The sequence below is a fragment of the Rattus norvegicus genome, chromosome 18, assembly GCF_021556685.1.
Source record: "Rattus norvegicus strain SHRSP/BbbUtx chromosome 18, alternate assembly SHRSP_T2T, whole genome shotgun sequence".
In the NCBI taxonomy this organism is placed as follows: Eukaryota; Metazoa; Chordata; class Mammalia; order Rodentia; family Muridae; genus Rattus; species Rattus norvegicus.
The window spans coordinates 81534952-81554390 of NC_141551.1; the positions used below are offsets into that span (position 1 = coordinate 81534952).

At 38.8% G+C, this 19439-nt stretch overlaps 1 long non-coding RNA gene across 2 annotated transcripts; it reads left to right on the forward strand.

Moving 5' to 3' along the window:
* Positions 1–2821: 2821 nt before the first annotated feature.
* On the forward strand, positions 2822–17330 carry LOC147999902 (uncharacterized). 2 transcript variants are annotated; one of them, XR_015642728.1, is made up of 3 exons: positions 2822–2926; positions 13761–13818; positions 14203–17330. It is a non-coding gene; the product is annotated as an uncharacterized LOC147999902 (long non-coding RNA). The 2 variants fall into 2 exon arrangements; XR_015642727.1 differs by lacking the exon at positions 13761–13818 and having other exon boundaries at positions 2832–2926.
* Positions 17331–19439: the final 2109 nt, after the last annotated feature.

Here is a 19439-nt window from a genome sequence, read left to right on the forward strand (position 1 = left end):
CAATCAGACTACAAAAAGGGAAATGAATCACAATCCTTGCTACACCGGTGTGTAAACTTTGTTCCAGTGTTTAAAGAAGACAGGGGAAAAGATAAAATATTTAAGTAGATACCTCATAGCACTATATGGCATTCAGTTAATGTATACTGAATCTTTATAGCACCCATGTGAAATGAATTAGCAGGTATTGATGAGGCTACTTGTGACAACAGGCTTTCCCCAATGACAGCCATGTACTATGAAAAGCAAGCTGCAGTCTCTACTCCCATCAGTACCATATACCCAGTCCTGCCACTAGGCTTCCCTACTTCATATACTTCCTGACAGTCAGAAATAACCAGAGACCGAGGCAGACTTACTCCCAAATGGCTTACTTCCCATCTTATTACTATGAGGAGACAACATAACCGAATCAACTATCAATTTATTTTACTAAATAAATTAGCTATTTATTTTATTAAATAAAGCAATTAATCGGGACTCTGGTTCCAGTGTCAGAGGGTTAGTTCGTTATCATCATGATGAGAAGCAAACAGGCTTACCCGTGGAGCAATAGCTGAGAGCTTTACATCCTGGACCATGTGTGTGAGACAGAGAGAGAGAGAGAGAGAGAGAGAGAGAGAGAGAGAGAGAGAGAGAGAGAGAGAGAGACACTAGGTCCAGTTTAAACCTCAAAGCCCACACCTAGGAACACACCTCCACCAAGGCCACATCTACTCCACTAAGTCCAACCTCCTAATCCTTCCAATTAGTTAATCAGTTAGGAAATAGTCATGGAAACATGTGAGCCTATGGGGACCATTCTCACCCAAACCACCACAAGATACAGCACAGCACATTTTGTTCCTAGTTATCTGAATTCCTGCTTCCTCGTATCTCCAGTCAGAGAGCAGCAGTAGCCTCATCTGCCTCCTACGCTTAGTAGTTTCTCTACTTCCTGCACACTTTTACCCTCTGCCATTAATAGCAATGTTTGCTTGCTGGCCATAGTCACCTTTAAATATTCTCTGCTTGCTCTCATTTGAAAGGTATTCACTTTAATACCTACAGTCAATAATTAAATTTAATAGTTTGGCTTTATAGATGAATGCCAACTTTGGGGCACAGAAGGTATTCAAGCCTGTTTACTGAATGGAATGGCATCTGGGGTTCAGTGCTTCCATAAAAACTTTAATACGATACAATCACTACCACGTTTGTATGTATAATGTTTTGTTAGAATCATAATGTTGTAAATATACCTAAATTTAAATTTTTTCACAGCCTAGTTGGGAAATATGTTTTAAAATATTTTTCTTTCTCTTATTTTAGTGTTTTTTGATCAATCTAGACTATCCATACATTTGTACCAAATATGGTATATAATATACAATGGGTAAAATGGAACAGGGTACATAAAATAGGTAAGAGGTGATGATTGATATGATTGGGTTATATGATATATGATGTTACATGATGATATATGCATGATATATGTGACGTGTGATATGTGATATATGATATATAATTATGATATATGACATGTGGTTATATATGATGATATAAAGATATATTATATATGATACATGACACAGCATATAAATATAGAATGCATAATAAATAATAAATAAAATAGTAAATAATGCTACTATAATAAATAATGTAATAATTATTGCTATTTAAAATATTTAGAAATTAAGTCATTACACACTAAAAGATTTTAAAATATTATACACTACTTTTCTTGCATAACATAGTCTTTCATAGTCTCTGGTTAGAATCTGGTGTAATTCTTATAGGTTTGCCTCACACATTATTTAAAGGGTATAACTCACACATTATTTAAAGGGTATTTAAGATTTGGCATTCTTTCGGGATTTATAAGTAAAATATTTCAACTACAATTTTAAGTAACTATATAATATTATAAAATATACAGGAAACACTTAAGTGCATGTTTTGACCATCATCATGGAAGCTTCTATTTTCAATGGATTACAATTAAGAGAGACCTACAACCTGTCAGGCAGCAGAGGAGGCAGACGGAAGAAGGGATTTGGATGGGAGAAGGGACGGGGAGGGGATAAGGGGAACAGGATCAGCTATGAAGGAAAGGTGGTCCAATGACTGGTCCAACTTGGGATCCATCTGGGGTTGAGGGGCACCAAAGCCTAATACTAGTACTGATCCTATGATATGTTTACAGAGAGGAGCCTAGCATGGCTGTCTTCTGAGAAGTGCTAACAGCCCCTGACTGAGACAGAGGCAGATACTTATACCCAATTATTGGACTGAAGTAGGGTACCTCTATGGTTGAATCTGGGGAAGGATTGAAGAAGCTGAAGGGGAGGGTGACCCAATAGGAAAACCAGCAGTTTCACTAACTGGACCCCAGGGAGCTCCCAGAGACTGAGTCACCAACCGGGAACTTACACAGGCTGGTCTGAAGTCCCCAGCACAAATATCCCAGAGTACTGCTTGGTCTGACCTCAGTGGGAGAAGATTCATCTGCCTAATCCTTGAGGACCCAGGGAAGGTGGAATCCCAATATGAGGGAGCACCTTCTCACAGGCAAGGGGGAAGAGAAATGAGGTGAGGAACAGTGGGAGGGGGACTTGGAGGGGACAATGACTGGGATGTAAATAATAATAATAATAATAATAATAATAATAATAATAATAATAAAAAATAGGAGGGGGAACTAAGCAGTCATCACCCTTAATTAACAGGTCATCTATCACACACACTTCTCCCAATGCTCAGGAACCACTGAGGGTGATTGGGAGGAAAGACTGTACAAGTTAGAGGAGGAGATAGATGACTAAATGAAAATAGTGTGACCCACACTCATTAGGGCTTTGGAAATATAAACTGTCAGCAGTTGACACAGCATCCATGAGGCTTGCACAAGCTCCAACCAAACAAAATTCCAACATGGAGATATGAGGTAAGCATGAAGTTCTAGTTCATAGCTACTAACAATTGATAGCTTCTAGAAGAGAGAAAGTCAGATATTTTAAGGGCACATGATATGATGGATTAATCACACTACATGGAAAGGCAACATATCTGAGAATATATGGGCAGCAACTATGGTACATGATGGATTAAAAAAGAAAGAAAGAATGGGAGAAGACAAAAAGGAAGAATAAGAGGGAGGGAGAGTCAAGGGTGGGGTGAGGTGGTAGAGAACAGAAAGTTGAGTAAATAGGGGAGGGTTTTTCCAGATTCATTTGGGTAAATATGATAGAAGTACATCAAACTGCATTATCAAAAAATAATAAATGAAGAAAAAAGGGGTAAAAATGACATTATAGTATGAATGTCTTGGCAGTCATGCCTCAGCATCCTAGGGAGAAGTGTTAACTATGTTAACACTAGTCTAGGAAGCACAATGGATGGCTGCTTTGAATAGTAAATATCCCAGAAAGGACACACTAAAGAATCGCCCTGTGGGGGTTGGGGATTTAGCTCAGTGGTAGAGGCTTGCCTAGGAAGTGCAAGGCCCTGGGTTCGGTCCCCAGCTCCAAAAAAAGAACCAAAAAAAAAAAAAAGAATCATCCTGTGAGTGTCTCAGTATGGGGATTAATATCAAGGAAAGTATATTGATAACACCAACACTTAGACTATAGTGTTATCCACCTCAATCCTCCATCCTTACTATGAGACTCATAGACCTTTTCAGTACTTAAAGAAAACCAAGCTGTTACAGGTAGAACAGTGTGTGTGTGTGTGTGTGTGTGTGTGTGTGTGTGTGTGTGTGTGTGTGTAATACAGTAAAATATACCGAGACATATATGTAATAAAAAGAAAATCTGAATTATTTTAACCAGCTCTATTTGGTTCCAATTTTTATTGAGCCTTCAAAATAAAATAGAAAGCTAGGGAATCCTTGCATTTATACAATGTCAAGAATGACTACAGAAAAGCAGAGTCCAAGCTTTCTCATCCATGTACCATACAGTTATCAGAGCCTTCCTTCTAGTCAGTGAGTTAATGCTGGCTTCTGTACCTTAAAGCTAATTATCTTTCCATGTCAGGAAATAAAACCCAAAGCAGAAAACCCTCATGCTGAATCCCAGCTAACTTTAACAGGGAATTACATTCAGAGACATTCATTTTGTAGTGTATTGTTTTAAACATTCCTTGTAACTTCAGCCTTCAATTAAAATACACACATATGGTGTCATCCGCGTTAAAATGTCACAGTCTAAATAAACCAAAGGATGAGAAATGACATTCTTGGGTATTTGATAATGAGGAAAGAGGAAGCCGAGAACATGTGCGAAATGAAGGCGATAGGGTGTGTGGTCTAACAGAGTAGATAAAATGACTCTGCATGCAACTGTGCTGACAGAAATGGTAAGGGCTTATTGTAGGATAAAGATAGCTTGGTGAATGGAGGCTGCAAAGAAAGGAAGTTAAAGTTGTCCATTCTTCACGACCTGTGAGCATTGAGCAATATGTTACACAGAGCTTCTTAAATGCAGGACAGGCACACAATGGGAGCTATCTGTTTGCAGTTAATTTCTCTTTATCTATGAACATGACAAATGAATACATTTTAGGTTCTTCAAGGTCTGTCCAAATGGATATGGGACTATGCAGGACAAAACCCTTGCAGGTTGAGTCACTAAAGCTCTCCTTGGCTTGGTCCTTTTGCCCAGATGACCCGGGGAAAATTTGTGTGTGGGTGACATCCTTTCAGAGTATGTAAGTGGCAGAGGTCCCAGCTGTCCAGAGGAACACATATGGCTGTTCTTTTTCGCTGGAGAAATGAGGAACTATTGTTACAGCCACAACTCATCTCAAAACCAGGTCACTGAAAGTTTTGCTTTGCATCCTTGTAACTTTTCCAACTAGTGAGTACTTCACAAGATTATGTTAATTTTAACATATAAAATTTATTCACACTGTTAGAAATAGGTAAATCTCAAAGTAGGAAATATGACATGTATATGTCAAAATATACATCTGTGCCCAAAAAGAGTGCTGTGTTAGTGAAGTTATATTCTTTTTACTAAAATTTCTTATAGAACAACTAAAGACAAAATAAAACAAAACTTCAAGAAATCATCCAAAATATGACAGAAATAATAATAAAAATATTTAAATTGATCTTCATTTCTAGGGTTTTGACAAAATATGAGGGAATTAGCACAAAATAATTGAAATTTTCATATTGACTCATAATGCCTTGTTTAGTAATTAAGGTGAGAATATTTATAATGAAATAAAAACATTTTGAGGATACCTTACAGAATTTTCAAAGTCGAAGAGAGATAACAAAATGAGAAATGATTCAGGACTTTATAAAATGAGAAATATATGAATAGCTTAGGAGATAAATGTATAAAATGCTGTTAAGTTAGGACAAAAACAAAATTCAGTCTTTAATTATATTTGTTTTTGAGACTGGAATGAACTACAACCTTCTCCCCCTCTCCTCTCTCCCTCTCCCTCTGTCTCTCTCTGTATCTCTGCTTTTGACAGCAAACCTTCTTATACTGAGAGCTATATTTCATTATTTTTATTTTAATCTATGCTAAGATCTATATTTTAATTTATACTTTCAATCAACTCTTAAGCCATCAAAAGAACCCAGCATAATAATATTGGATACCTTTAATATCAGCACTTGGAAGGTAGAAACAGGCAGATCTCTGAAAAGGCAGTTCAAGGGCAGCTTTTTCTACAGGGTGAATTCCAGGACTGTCTGTCCTACATGGTGAGATTCTGTCAAAATTCATGAGAAGATTTACATAAGATTACCAAAATTATAAGACCACAATAAGAAACAAACATTGATTATTTAAAATGTATATGATTTAATGCTTTCTATAAATAAAAGTAAAAAAAAAGTTTCAAAAAAAGTTCTTTTTGCTCCCAAAGAATACACTATTAAGGAAGAAACAGTTACATTGACTAAAATGAATGCTTTTAAATGACATATTTATATAAATAGCAAAGTTGATATTCATAATGAATTAGGACATTTTGGTTGCATTTTAAACTAAACTGATATCATTGTACTCATGACTTCTTTTTTATTTTTTATTAACTTGAGTATTTCTTATATACATTTCGAGTGTTATTCCCTTTCCCGGTTTCAGGGCAAACATCCCCCTCCCCCCTCCCATTCCTTATGGGTGTTCCCCTCCCAACCATCCCCCCATTGCCGCCCTCCCCCCAACAATCTAGTCCACTTGGGGTTCAGTCTTAGCAGGACCCAGGGCTTCCCCTTCCACTGGTGCTCTTACTAGGATATTCATTGCTACCTATGAGGTCAGAGTCCAGGGTCAGTCCATGTATAGTCTTTAGGTAGTGGCTTAGTCCCTGGAAGCTCTGGTTGCTTGGCATTGTTGTACATATGGGGTCTCAAGCCCCTTCAAGCTCTTCCAGTTCTTTCTCTGATTCCTTAAACGGGGGTCCTATTCTCAGTTCAGTGGTTTGCTGCTGGCATTCGCCTCTGTATTTGCTGTATTCTGGCTGTGTCTCTCAGGAGCGATCTACATCCGGCTCCTGTCGGTCTGCACTTCTTTGCTTCATCCATCTTGTCTAATTGGGTGGCTGTATAAGTATGGGCCACATGTGGGACAGGCTCTGAATGGGTGTTCCTTCAGTCGCTGTTTTAATCTTTGCCTCTCTCTTCCCTGCCAAGGGTATTCTTCTTCCCCTATTAAAGAAGGAGTGGGGGGGCTGGGGATTTAGCTCAGTAGTAGAGCGCTTACCTAGGAAGCCCAAGGCCCTGGGTTCTGTCCTCAGCTCCGAAAAAAAGAACCAAAAAAAAAAAAAAAGGAGTGAAGCATTCACATTTTGATCATCCGTCTTGAGTTTCATTTGTTCTAGGCATCTAGGGTAATTCAAGCATTTGGGCAAATAGCCACTTATCAATGAGTGCATACCATATATGTCTTTCTGTGATTGGGTTAGCTCACTCAGGATGATATTTTCCAGTTCCAACCATTTGCCTACGAATTTCATAAAGTCGTTGTTTTTGATAGCTGAGTAATATTCCATTGTGTACCACATTTTCTGTATCCATTCATCTGTTGAAGGGCATCTGGGTTCTTTCCAGCTTCTGGCTATTATAAATAAGGCTGCAATGAACATAGTGGAGCACGTGTCTTTTTTATATGTTGGGGCATCTTTTGGGTATATGCCCAAGAGAGGTATAGCTGGATCCTCAGGCAGTTCAATATCCAATTTTCTGAGAAACCTCCAGACTGATTTCCAGAATGGTTGTACCAGTCTGCAATCCCACCAACAATGGAGGAGTGTTCCTCTTTCTCCACATCCTCGCCAGCATCTGTTGTCCCCTGAGTTTTTGATCTTAGCCATTCTCACTGGTGTGAGGTGAAATCTCAGGGTTGTTTTGATTTGCATTTCCCTTATGACTAAAGATGTTGAACATTTCTTTAGGTGTTTCTCAGCCATTCGGCATTCCTCAGCTGTGAATTCTTTGTTTAGCTCTGAACCCCATTTTTTAATAGGGTTATTTGTTTCCCTGCGGTCTAACTTCTTGAGTTCTTTGTATATTTTGGATATAAGGCCTCTATCTGTTGTAGGATTGGTAAAGATCTTTTCCCAATCTGTTGGTTGCCGTTTTGTCCTAACCACAGTGTCCTTTGCCTTACAGAAGCTTTGCAGTTTTATGAGATCCCATTTGTCGATTCTTGATCTTAGAGCATAAGCCTTTGGTGTTTTGTTCAGGAAATTTTTTCTAGTGCCCATGTGTTCCAGATGCTTCCCTAGTTTTTCTTCTATTAGTTTGAGTGTGTCTGGTTTGATGTGGAGGTCCTTGATCCACTTGGACTTAAGCTTTGTACAGGGTGATAAGCATGAATCGATCTGCATTCTTCTACATGTTGCCCTCCAGTTGAACCAGCACCATTTGCTGAAAATGCTATCTTTTTTCCATTGGATGGTTTTGGCTCCTTTGTCAAAAATCAAGTGACCATAGGTGTGTGGGTTCATTTCTGGGTCTTCAAATCTATTCCATTGGTCTATCTGTCTGTCTCTGTACCAATACCATGCAGCTTTTATCACTATTGCTCTGTAATACTGCTTGACTTCAGGGATAGTGATTCCCCCTGAAGTCCTTTTATTGTTGAGGATAGTTTTAGCTATCTTGGGTTTTTTGTTATTCCAGATGAATTTCCAAATTGTTCTGTCTAACTCTTTGAAGAATTGGATAGGTATTTTGATGGGGATTGCATTGAATCTGTAGATCGCTTTTGGTAAAATGGCCATTTTTACTATATTGATCCTGCCAATCCATGAGCATGGGAGATCTTTCCATCTTCTGAGGTCTTCTTCAATTTCTTTCCTCAGTGTCTTGAAGTTCTTATTGTACAGATCTTTAACTTGCTTGGTTAAAGTCACACCGAGGTACTTTATATTATTTGGGTCTATTATGAAGGGTGTCGTTTCCCTAATTTCTTTCTCGGCTTGTTTCTCTTTTGTGTAGAGAAAGGCTACTGATTTATTTGAGTTAATTTTATACCCAGCCACTTTGCTGAAGTTGTTTATCAGCTTTAGTAGTTCTCTGGTGGACCTTTTGGGATCACTTAAATATACTATCATATCATCTGCAAATAGTGATATTTTGACTTCTTTTCCGATCTGTATCCCCTTGACCTCCTTTTGTTGTCTGATTGCTCTGGCTAGAACTTCAAGAACTATATTGAATAAGTAGGGAGAGAGTGGGCAGCCTTGTCTAGTCCCTGATTTTAGTGGGATTGCTTCAAGTTTCTCTCCATTTAGTTTAATGTTAGCAACTGGTTTGCTGTATATGGCTTTTACTATGGTCAGGTATGGGCCTTGAATTCCTATTCTTTCCAGGACTTTTATCATGAAGGGGTGTTGAGTTTTGTCAAATGCTTTCTCAGCATCTAATGAAATAATCATGTGGTTTTGTTCTTTCAGTTTGTTTATATAATGGATCATGTTGATGGTTTTCTGTATATTAAACCATCAAGTAGGGATGAAGCCTACTTGATCATGGTGGATGATTGTTTTGATGTGCTCTTGGATTCGGTTTGCCAGAATTTTATTGAGTATTTTTGCGTCGATATTCATAAGGGAAATTGGTCTGAAGTTCTCTTTCTTTGTTGGGTCTTTGTGTGGTTTAGGTATAAGAGTAATTGTGGCTTCATAGAAGGAATTTGGTAGTGATCCATCTGTTTCAATTTTGTGGAATAGTTTGGATAATATTGGTATGAGGTCTTCTATGAAGGTTTGATAGAATTCTGCACTAAACCCGTCTGGACCTGGGCTCTTTTTGGTTGGGAGACCTTTAATGACTGCTTCTATTTCCTTAGGAGTTATGGGGTTGTTTAACTGGTTTATCTGTTCCTGATTTAATTTCTGTATCTGGTATCTGTCTAGGAAATTTTCCCTTTCCTGTAGATTTTCAAATTTTGTTGAATATTGGCTTTTATAGTAAGATCTGATGATTTTTTGAATTTCCTCTGAATCTGTAGTTATGTCTCCCTTTTCATTTCTCATTTTGTTAATTTGGACACACTCTCTGTGTCCTCTTGTTAGTCTGGCTAAGGGTTTATCTATCTTGTTGATTTTCTCAAAGAACCAACTTTTGGTTCTGTTGATTCTTTCTATGGTCCTTTTTGTTTCTACTTGGTTGATTTCAGCTCTGAGTTTGATTATTTCCTGCCTTCTACTCCTCCTGGGTGTATTTGCTTCTTTTTGTTCTAGAGCTTTTAGGTGTGCTGTCAAGCTGCTGACATATGCTCTTTCCTGTTTCTTTCTGCAGGCACTCAGCGCTATGAGTTTTCCTCTTAGCACAGCTTTCATTGTGTCCCATAAGTTTGGGTATGTTGTGCCTTCATTTTCATTAAATTCTAAAAAGTTTTTAATTTCTTTCTTTATTTCTTCCTTGACCAGTTTATCATTGAGTAGAGCATTGTTCAATTTCCACGTGTATGTGCGCATTCTTCCCTTATTGTTATTGAAGACCAGTTTTAGGCCGTGGTGGTCTGATAGCACGCATGGGATTATTTCTATCTTTTTGTACCTGTTGAGGCCCGTTTTTTGACCATTTTTATGGTCAATTTTGGAGAAAGTACCATGAGGAGCTGAGAAGAAGTTATATCCTTTTGCTTTAGGATAGAATGTTCTATAAATATCCATTAAGTCCATTTGGCTCATGACTCCTCTTAGTCTGTCTACATCTCTGTTTAATTTCTGTTTCCATGATCTGTCCATTGATGACAGTGGTGTGTTGAAATCTCCTACTATTATTGGGTGAGGTGCAATGTGTGTTTTGAGCTTTAGTAAGGTTTCTTTTACGTATGTAGGTGCCCTTGTATTTGGGGCATAGATATTTAGGATTGAGAGTTCATCTTGGTGGAATTTTCCTTTGATGAATATGAAGTGTCCTTCCTTATCTTTTTTGATGACTTTTAGTTGAAAATTGATTTTATTTGATATTAAAATGGCTACTCCATCTTGCTTCTTCCGACCATTTGCTTGGAATGTTGTTTTCCAGCCTTTCACTCTGAGGTAGTGTCTGTCTTTGTCTCTGAGGTGTGTTTCCTGTAGGCAGCAGAATGCAGGGTCGTCGTTGCGTATCCAGTTTGTTAATCTATGTTTTTTTATTGGGGAGTTGAGGCCATTGATGTTGAGAGATATTAAGGAATAGTGATTATTGCTTTCTGTTATATTCATATTTGGATGTGAGGTTATGTTTGTGTGCTTTTCTTCTCTTTGTTTTGCTGCCAAGACGATTAGGTTCTTGCTTCTTCTAGGGTATATCTTGCCTCCTTATGTTGGGCTTCACCATTTATTATCCTTTGTAATGCTGGATTTGTAGAAAGATATTGTGTAAATTTGGTTTTGTCATGGAATATCTTGGTTTCTCCATCTATGTTAATTGAGAGTTTTGCAGGATACAGTAACCTGGGCTGGCATTTGTGTTCTCTTAGGGTCTTATGACATCAGTCCAGGATCTTCTGGCTTCATAGTTTCTGGCGAAAAGTCTAGTGTGATTCTGATAGGTCTGCCTTTATATGTTACTGGACCTTTTTCCCTTACTGCTTTTAATATTCTTTCTTTATTTTGTGTGTTTGGTGTTTGACTATTATGTGACGGGAGGTGTTTCTTTTCTGGTCCAATCTATTTGGAGTTCTGTAGGCTTCTTGTATGCCTATGGGTATCTCTTTTTTTAGGTTAGGGAAGTTTTCTTCTATGATTTTTTGAAGATATTTACTGGTCCTTTGAGCTGGGAGTCTTCACTCTCTTCTATACCTATTATCCTTAGGTTTGATCTTCTCATTGAGTCCTGGATTTCCTGTAAGTTTTGGACCAGTAGCTTTTTCCGCTTTACATTATTTTTGACAGTTGAGTCAATGATTTCTATGGAATCTTCTGCTCCTGAGATTCTCTCTTCCATCTCTTGTATTCTGTTGGTGAAGCTTGTATCTACAGCTCCTTGTCTCTTCTTTTGGTTTTCTATATCCAGGGTTGTTTCAATGTGTTCTTTCTTGATTGCTTCTATTTCCATTTTTAATTCCTTCAACTGTTTGATTGTGTTTTCCTGGAATTCTTTCAGGGATTTTTGTGTCTCCTCTCTATGGGCTTCTACTTGTTTATTTATGTTTTCCTGGAATTCTTTCAGGCATTTTTGCGATTGCTCTCTGTAGGCTTCTACTTGTTCTCTAAGGGAGTTCTTCACGTCTTTCTTGAAGTCCTCCAGCATCATGATCAAATATGATTTTGAAACTAGATCTTGCTTTTCTGGTGTGTTTGGATATTCCATGTTTGTTTTGATGGGAGAATTGGGCTCCAATGGTGCCATGTAGTCTTGGTTTCTGTTGCTTGGGCCCTGCGCTTGCCTCTCACCATCACATTATCTCTAGTGTTACTTTGTTCTGCTATTTCTGACAGTGGCTATACTGCCCTATAAGCCTGTGTGTCAGGAGTGCTGTAGACCTGTTTTCCTGTTTTCTTTCAGCCTGTTATGGGGACAGAGTGTTCTGCTTTCAGGCGTGTAGTTTTTCCTCTCTACAGGTCTTCAGCTGTTCCTGTGGGCCTGTGTCTTGAGTTCACCAGGCAGGTCACTTGCAGCAGAAAAGTTGGTCTTACCTGTGGTCCCGAGGCTCAAGTTCGCTCTTGGGGTGCTGCCCACGAGCTCTCTGCGCTGGCAGCAACCAGGAAGATCTGCGCCGCAGTTTCCGGGAGCTTCAGTGCACCAGGGTTCCAGATGGCATTTGGTGTTTTCCTCTGGTGTCTGAGATGTGTGTGCAGAGTGCAGTCTCTTCTGATTCCCCAGGCGTGTCTGCCTCTCTGAAGGTTTAGCTCTCCCTCCCCCGGGATTTGGGTGCAGAGAACTGTTTATCTGGTCTGTTTCCTTCAGGTTCTGGCGGTGTCTCACGTGCAGGGGTCCTGCCGCTCCTGGGCCCTCCCCCAAGGGAACCCAGAGGCCTTATACTGTTTCCTCTTGGGCCAGGGATGTGGGCAGGGGTGGGCAGTGTTGGTGGTCTCTTCCGCTCTGCAGCCTCAGGAGTTCCCACCTGACCAGGCGGTGAGGTCTCTCTCCCACTGGGTCTGGGAGCAGAGAGCTGCTGCGGGCCGGGATCCGCGGGTGTGGGACTCCCGGTAAACACAGGAGGTGCCCGGTCCTAGAGGAATTCTGCCTCTGTGTGTCCTGAGTTCACCAGGCAGGTCTCTTGCAGCAGAAAAGTTGGTCTTACCTGTGGTCCCGAGGCTCAAGTTTGCTCCTACTCATGACTTCTAAGGATGAACCTTTGGGGTTTTCAGTCAACTGTATCCACTGAAGATTCTCAAGTGAGCAGAAAAATAAATGAATGTATGTTTAACTGTTAACTCTTCAAAACTTATTAAATAGTATCAAGTTAACAATAGAAAAACAGAATGAACATTATTATTAGGCCACATTTAGTATTTGAAAACGGAGCCATTGAGAAGCAATTGAGCATTTTTATAATGCCATGAGCATAGGCTTCATGAGGATTTAGTGCCCTTGTGCAAACTGGTAGAGACAAGGTCTGTCTCTCTTGAATGCAAGAACATAGCAAGTATGAGCCTACATGTGATCTCAACAGAGTTTCTATAAGGTGTGATGTGTACAGGAACCTTAATCTTAGAACTCCAACTTTAGAACCATCTCTGTTACTCTCCAGCCTTATAGTTGATTCTCTAAGTACCTTGCTTTAGGAAAATGTCAGGTTCTCTACTGAGAGTTTGACTGCCAGCTCATAAGCCTATCTTTAAAAGGCTAGGCTACTGGAAATACTAAGAAGTCAGGGGCTACATGTGGCACATTCTGTATTGTAATTCACAGCTTAAGTAGAGGATTTAACCCCTTCTCAGAGCCACCACCAGGCTGTCTATCTAAAATGTTGATAATCTGCTCAGTAAGTCTCTTACACAAAGGCCAGTTTGCATTAATGTTTCCCTTAAAATACCAATATGAGACATTATAGACAACACATACAGACACAGATACACAGATACATACATTCAGGCTCTCTCTCTCTCTCTCTCTCTCTCTCTCTCACACACACACAGTATTGTTTGTTAGCAATTTTTCCTCATAAAATGATCTCTGTGACAGACACACACACATACACACACACACACACACACACACACACGAGGGGGTTATGGGGAAGGGAGGGTGGGAAGGAGGGAGAAAAAGAGACAGAGAGACAGAGAGATAGACAGAGACAGGGAGATGGAGATGGAGAGAAGAGTGAGGAAGAGGGAGAGAGAGAGAAATCCCTTTCTTGATTTTCTAGGTACTTTTAAGCACAACTGTCCTTCAATGCCTCAACCAATGCAGAGAGCCTCACAAAGGTCAGTCTCAGTTGGACTCAGCCACTTCTTAGTGCGTTAACATTTTGCTATTCAATTTCTAGTAATCTGTCCAACTCTTCCTCTGCTGTACTAAAGAGACAGAAGGAATCAAAAGAGAAACTCTGAGCTCCTCCTTGGCCATCCTCCATTCATCCTGAGTTTTCAATGATGCCATCTGTCTCACCTTTCTTACACAGGAGTCTTGCTTCTACCTATAGCCACCTCTTTTGTAAACTAGTTTTCCTGAGTACCTGATGAGTCAGAACTATGCTTCCTCAATCTGTTTCTTCCTCTTTTGAAGCCTTTTGGTATTATTCATAAGAACATAACACAGAACTTCCCTTTGTTAAAATAAAATATCCTCTACTCTTCATTTCTTTACAGTTTCCATCCCATTTGTTCTTATGCAGAAAAATCTACAGAAGAGTTAATTCTATTAGCTGTTTCAAAGAAGGGAATATATTGCGATTCTAAGCTCTGGGGTCTGTCAAGCCCCTTGAGCATCTGACTTACAAATTGTCTGAAAATAAAGTGGGTGATGCTTTCTGCTCCTAAATGTGGTGATTTGTTCTGCACTAGTGGAAAGCAGAAGCAGCCGAGTAGGTACTGAAGTTTATAAAGATGGGTTCAGGGTAAGTTCATGGAGAATGTGAAATGAGAACAAAAATTTACAAGAGTAAAGCAATTATTCAGGAAGATGCATGGCCTGAGAGAGATGTGGGCAACAAGACAGCTTGGCATGTGGAGAGCATCGGAGAAACAATGTCCTGGAACATGAATGAATTAAGAGACAGAAGCAGACCCTGACTCCAATACAATCAAGAGGACTGAGAAGGGCGGCATGAGGACACTGGTATTCGTCCTGTGAGATGGGAAGCCAATATCAGATTTTTGAGCAAAGAAATTTATCTTGGTGTCTTTACAATACTGAGAATATACTACTCGAAAGCAATAAGACTCAACAGGGAAGCAATATCAGGAACTCAGGAAAATTGGATCATGGTGGGTCAGAGCACAAGGATTGAATGTGTTCAGTTGTGGAAAATCGAGTCATCATTTGAAAGTGAATCACTGAAGGAAAATTGGTGGCTGAATAGGAGGACCATCATCTGGATTTCATTGCAGGATCATGATGGTCAATACCATGTGGGGATATGGCTGAGTCATCATGACTAGATGTTTGCATGAATAATTAAATATTTTAGAAACAGTTGAGATTAAATATACCAATTATCCTCCATGATGTGTTGGGCATTCTATAAGTAGCTGGAAACCTCAATTAAAAAAAAAAAAAGAAGGGGTCATTTTGTAAACTAGTGGCTTTTTTTTTTCAGCTTAATATCAACTCTCCCTTATTATTGAGTCCATAGATGTTGCCTACAGAAAGTGGCTTTCCAGCCTGTGCAATTGTGTGGGTTAAAGCATACACACTCTAAAAGAGTATCTGTGCCCCTTGCATACTTCTCAGTAAAACAGGCATTTTTTATGCTGCAGAGCCAATCACCTGTCTTCGGGAATAGCTGAAGTCTTGCCTTGTGCAGTGTGTCTTTGTCAGGGACTGCCTGCTGTATGTCAGATACCTGTTGGGCTGTCTGGAGAGAAGGAAAAAGGAGGACACTGACCAAATCTGGCACTGCCCCTTTACCTCCCCTTTACCTTGGAAGCCCAAGTGAACAGTATTCTAACTTTTGGGTTCTTCACCTAAAAGTGGGCTTGTGCCTAACTGGATGTAGTTGTTCAGTTCATCAAACACCCATGCTTTAAAACTATGTAGTACTGAGCCAGTCTTCAAGTAAGCAATTTTCAATTGGCAGCATCATGGTTCCTGCCTCTCACGCATGAGGCACTATGGGCTGTGACTGGTACTGATAGCTCAATGAATAAATGAGAGTTAATGACAACAGTACAATAGTCACATACACCTGCATGATTCTTGAAGCATATATTACTTTCATATATTATTTTACTATTTTAGTACTATAAATCTGAACAGATTTTCCTGCTAACTCCAGTAGCAAACAGGAGATCATTGGATTATTTTATCCTTCATCTATGTAGGGACATATTTATATGAGGCAATTTTATTTGGCTCTTGTAATCATGGTTAAAATAATTATTTCCCCCAAAGCCAATAAAATACAGATAGGGAAATGACAGAGAGACATGCATAATTTCAGTAAGAATATTTTAAGGAATCATATAAAACTTTCATTTGAAAATAAACTTAATAAAGAGATTTTATGCATCTTAGCACCCAATTGTGCATTTATAATGACTTGAGTGGAATTTCACAAAATTGCATCAGAAATGATGCCAATTTATCTTTAGTGTTTTTCAGAGACTTATTTTTTTTTGCTGGAAGCTATTTCATTATAATCTAGATATTTTTCCAAGAAAGAGACTAATTTTCTTCTTTAATACTCATCTTAATTGAAAAGACTAAGTAGGATTAATAATAATGGTAGCTGTTCCTCACATATACTTGAGAGGCAGCCAACAATGAGGAAGAAGCTTTACAAGCAATTTCCATGCAAATGTCACAACAGTACCTGGAATCTTCCAAGTGAGACCTTAAAGACACATGACTTTTTTTTCAGAGTTAGCAGCTCAGGTAACATAGTTGGTGTATTATAAATCACCATTTGAACATTAGAGAGCAGAATTGGTGATTTCTGTGTGTCTGTGTGTTTGTGATCTCTCTCTCTCTGTCTCTCTCTGTCTGTGTGTGTGTGTGTGTGTGTGTGTGTGTGTGTGTGTGTGTGTGTATTGTATGTCTATATCTACATGCTACGTAGTTTTGGAGATCTGACCAACACTTAGATCAACATCTGGCGTCTCCTATTTTTCTGCAATTGTTTTGTGATACAGGGATTCCCACTAACCTTCAAACTTGCTGAATTGGGTAGACTGGGTGCAAAGATCCCCTGAAATTTTCCTGTCTGTGTCTCCAAATACTGACGTCAGAAACAGACACATATGTCCACATGCGAATTTAATATATTTTCGTTAATGTTTTTATAAAGAGTTTGAGTAAACATAGGGTGTGAGACTGGTAATGATCAGACAATTATAAGGACAACTCACTGTTACATGAGTGGGTGCTTTATTTTATATGATTTTAGTCATGTGTTTTTGTGTATGTTTGCTCTGCATATGGATATATGTGCATGAGTTCAGAGTTCATAAAGCCAGAGTCATCATAGAGTTGGAGCAGTAGACAGTTGAAATAAACTGGATGTGGATGCTGGGAACCAAGCTCATATCAGATAAATGCTGAGCTATTTCTCCAGCATTGGCATTCATGCTTTAAAGTGGTAGAAAAATGAATCAGTATAACTGTTATCATTGTATGGACTGTAAATAATGAGTTTATTATGAATAAATAATCAGTCAGATGACATGTATAATTTGATGAGTCCCTATTGTAAGGATTAGGTGTTGAAAGATTATTTCTATGTACATTCCCTGATTACCAATGTCTATCTTTGGAATAAAAACTGATTTGCCTTAAACACAGCATGGCAGAGTGTTTTTTTTAATAAATAAGTTGGAGTAATTTTAATATATTCATATTTTATATATAATCTAATTATTTTATATATTATGGTTTTGTCTCCATGTATATATATGTATATATGTATATATGTATATATGTATATATGTATATATGTATATATGTATATATGTATATATGTATATATGTATATATGTATATATGTATATATGTATATGTATATATATATATATATATATATCCATCATATGTGTGGCTGCTGCCCACAGAAGCAAGAAGAGGCCATCAGACCCCCTGGATTTGGAATAACAGAGGGTTGTAGGCCACAATGGAAGTGCTGGAAACTAATCTCATTTCTCTACAGGAGCAACGGAATGATTTCTGCAACACTCATGTGTAGTATATTTTATCTTGGGAATATTCTTGAGTTATATGAAAACGTATTTTATAGGAAACTTGAGAAACCATAGATGTTGGTGTTGGACAAGGGGTTCTGGAACCAATTCCCACTGTAGAAACAAAGGACAACTTCATATAATTTGAAGAAACCACAAGGGATACTTTTGAGAATAAGATTTGTGAGAAGAGACTAGAGGTGAAAGAAGAGGTGTCTTGCTACCGTAAACACCAGCAGCAGTTGTGCAGAACTGTGTGTGCACAGTCCAAAGATGTTATTCTGATGAGAGCTGGGACAGAGCCATCATGAAGCCAAGCCCAGGTCCATTTTGTTGAGGCAGATTTATCAGGTCTCTGTACTGTAGGTAGCTCTAGATTTGTCTTACCTTCCCCTGAAAAGCTGGATATACCATTTTAAATTCATGATAACTGATGAATCAATGGGTAAAATCCACAGTGTTCACTGAGTTTGTGTTTTCAGAAAATGCAGGATGTTTTTATAATTTCTGAACTAAATTTCAATACCAATGTGACAGAAATAAGAAAAATAGTAACCGCTCGAATAATAAAATACCTACCTAAATTTGTCAAGGGAAAATGAAATGCAACATTTCTGTGAAAATCAGAAATCTATGGCTTTTTCAGGACATGAACGAAGTCTCTATTATTATTATTCTATGTCCGTTTTCCTTCCACTATACTTCTATCACATCTTTGCCAGCTGAGTTATGTTCTCAATAAAAATCACTAAAGCATTCAAATTCTAAGGCCATCTGTCACTATGTTTTCAGCATTAAAGCTACACTTGAAAAAATAAATATATATATCAAAAACAAAACCTGAAGTCATAAATCTGGGCAAGAGACTGATGAGGAAGGAAATGGGTGAGAAGAATGCGAGGGAGACATCAGAGGCAGAAGAAGAGAGTGATCTGGACATTGTATGAAAGTGTATGAAATTATTAAAAACACAGATTTGGTCTTAGTTTTCTTTCCCGTCTTGTAAAATGGCGGGTGAAAAGGCAGAGAACCCGGATACAAAGGAATAAACCCCTCCAGCTGCAGCCGAGAAGGCTGGCAGTGCTGCTGCTGCCTCCAGTGCCCCGGAGCCAAAAAGGGTAACCATCCAGTTAAAAATCCAGGAACGGGAAGGCCCAGTGCAGCAGAGACCAGCAGAGTGTTCCTCTTTCTTCGCATCTTGACAGCATCTGTCAGTTACCTGAGTTTTTAATCTTAGCTATTCTGATTTGTGTGAGGTAGAATCTCTGGGCTGGTTTGATTTGCATTTCCTTGATGACTAAGGATGTTGAACAATTCTTTAGGTGCTTCGTAGCACCTCATCCATATCCCTCAGTTGAACATTCTGTGTTTAGCTCTGTACCCCATTCTCTGGAGTACAACTTCTTGAGTTCTTTGCATACATTGGTTATTAGCCCTCTACTGGATGTAAGATTGGTAAAGATCTACCAACCTGTCTCTGTACCAATACCATACAATTTTTATCACTATTGCTCTGTAATACAGCTTGAGGTCGGGAATGGTGATTTCCCCAGAACTTCTTTTATTGTTGATGATAGTTTTTTTCTATCTTGGGGTGTTATTCCAAACCAATTTGCAAATTGCTCTTTCTAACTCTATGAAGAATTGAGTTGGAATTTTGATGGGGATTGCATTAAATCTGCGGGTTGCTTTTGCCAAGATGGACATTTTTA